The sequence below is a fragment of the Lactuca saligna genome, chromosome 1 (assembly GCF_052625555.1).
Source record: "Lactuca saligna cultivar CGN05327 chromosome 1, ASM5262555v1, whole genome shotgun sequence".
In the NCBI taxonomy this organism is placed as follows: domain Eukaryota; kingdom Viridiplantae; phylum Streptophyta; class Magnoliopsida; order Asterales; family Asteraceae; genus Lactuca; species Lactuca saligna.
The window spans coordinates 130,469,568-130,472,098 of record NC_136417.1 but is presented as its reverse complement, the minus strand read 5'-3'; positions in this window follow the sequence as shown (position 1 = coordinate 130,472,098).

The window sequence follows — 2,531 nt, the reverse complement described above, 5'->3', positions numbered from 1 at the left end:
GTTTATTCCGCATTAACTAATATTTATTGAGCTGTCACCCCATAATTGACGTATCTCATTACTTGTTCGTTTTGCCCTAATATTATATATTACAAGTCTGATCTTTCAAAAAGGTTATTCGATCAAGCATGGACGGGTCGCCATCTAATCCCATTAATATTTCGAACAGCATTGGATCAACAACGAAGATTCCCATCCCTTACACCCAAGATTATGAAGTCTGGGCAAATCACTTTGAAGATTATGTTATAGGATCTGAGGACAATGGATACCTCATCTGGGAAGCAATTGTATCGGGACCCTTTGCTCATTCTGCAACTTCAAGGATTATTAAAACTCAAAAGGAGTATAATGATCTTTTGAAAGATGTTAAAGATGTTGCTCAAGACGAAAAAGATAAATTTCGGTGCAATATTAAAGCATTGAGATTAATCAGATTCGCTCTTCAATCTGAAACTTTCAGGCTGGTGAGTTCATGCACTACTGCCAAAGAAATATGGGACAGGCTTCGCGAATTGTATTCTACGGACGAAGATCTTGAACACTCCATTCAAACCTTACTCTTATCCGAGTTTGGTGAATTCAAGCAGGGAGTCAAAGAAACTGTGACTCAAACGTTCGATCGCTTCAATCATCTTCTTATCAAGATGATTAAACATGATATTGAAAGGAAGTTAATTGAGCAGAAAGTCACATTTTTGAATGGCCTCAGATCTGAGTGGAGAGCTGTATTGTCCACAGTTAAAGCGCATGAGAAATTCAAATCTTATTCTCTAGCAAAACTGGTGGGCATTCTGAAATCTCAAGAAAAGATCGTACTACAGGAGAAAAATGTAGTTTCAAGCCTGGGTTCATTGGCCCTAGTATCCAAAAGTAAAGCGGTGATGGATGATGAAGATCTGAACATAGAAGACTATGATCTTACTTCTGAAGACTATGCTATGATGGTATCAAACCCTAAGAGGTTCATCAAGAAAAGATTTCCCACCAATAAGAACCGCAATTGGCAGGGAAGTTATAGCTCTTAAAAGGTCAAAGACGAACCGAAAGCAGAAGAATCAAAGAAGGAACCGAAAGCTGAAGGAGATTCGGGAGTGAGCTGTTATTACTGTGGAGGAAAGAATCACTATGCTAAAGATTGTGTCCTCAAGAAAATGGCAGAAAAGGATGAAGAAAAAGATAAAGAAGCGTTGTTGTTGAAAAAGTTGGATGAGATCAGGAAGAAGAAATCTACTGCTAACCCGTCTATGAATGCTTTAATTGTACAGGGTTCGATAGCAAATGATGAATTCGGAGGAGTGGAGGTCTGGTCAACCGACTCCGAGGATGATGAAGTAAGGAGGCCTTCTCATGGAAAAGCTTTTGTGGCGAAAGAGAAGGATAGCAGTGGAAGATGCTTGATGGTGTCCGATGTATCTCATATGAGGGGATACAACACGGATGGTGGGAACAAAGACACGAAGGAGCAACAGGACATGAGCTTTACAGCAAAACCGCTCAGCGTGCAATTCAACGAGCTTGATGAACTGATCAAGAAGGTACAATCCGTTTTTGTTTCATTTAAAGTCCCACAATGCTCATATGAAAAAGAATTAAAAAATGTTAATTCAAGAATTTCTCATCTAGACGGCAACTTAACGCAAACTCGAGTCACCAATTCTAACCTAACTGAACAAATAAGCAGGGTGTCTTCGAAGAGTGAGGAACGGAGGATGTGGATCGAACTGAAGGAGTCGGAGTTAATCAAAACCAAGGATGAAAACATTTATTTGCAAAGAGATAATTTGAAACTTTTGAAACAGCGAAATGTTTTTTGTTTGATTGCTAAGCGTCTTTACAATAATATTACTCAACTCCATTTGAACTGTGAAATAGGGCAGAAAATTCATCGTATGATTTTGCCTTTCCTTGAGTTTAAGGAGGATGAAATCGACGCTGAAGCATACAATTGTGAAAGTGTGGTTTCATTTGAGGATGTTAATCCGACGTATATGTATGGTCTAGACAAAATTGAATCTTTCATTAAGTCCAAGGACCATAAGGACATGCTGAAAAACCTTTTGGATGAAAATGACAAACTGAATCTAAGGACCGAAACCATACAAAAGTTTGACTCATTGAATACCGATTTGAGCTCAGAAAATAAAATTATGTTGAAAAAGCATCTGAGCTTAATGAGGATAATGACATGAGTGAAATTTCTGTAGAGGATGAAGTTGACTGTTCTGAGTTTGTCAAGAGCGTACCCGAAATCCACAAAAATCTCATGTCAGAAAACTCTGTGGAGTTTGCTCGCTTGTCCCAACAAAAGTCCCCAAAACTTGAAGAAAAAACTGTTGTTTACCAAAAGGTAAGGACAACACCAAATCAGGTGTATAAGGTCACAGGTGTAACCAAACATCAGACAGCCGAACTCATAGCCATTGTAAACGAAGACAATGCTGATGGTTGTGATGAGTTCTTCTGGTCGGCTCGATTCGACAATGCTGATGAAACTGTTGGTCTATCTGAGCAAACATCCTGGAAGACAA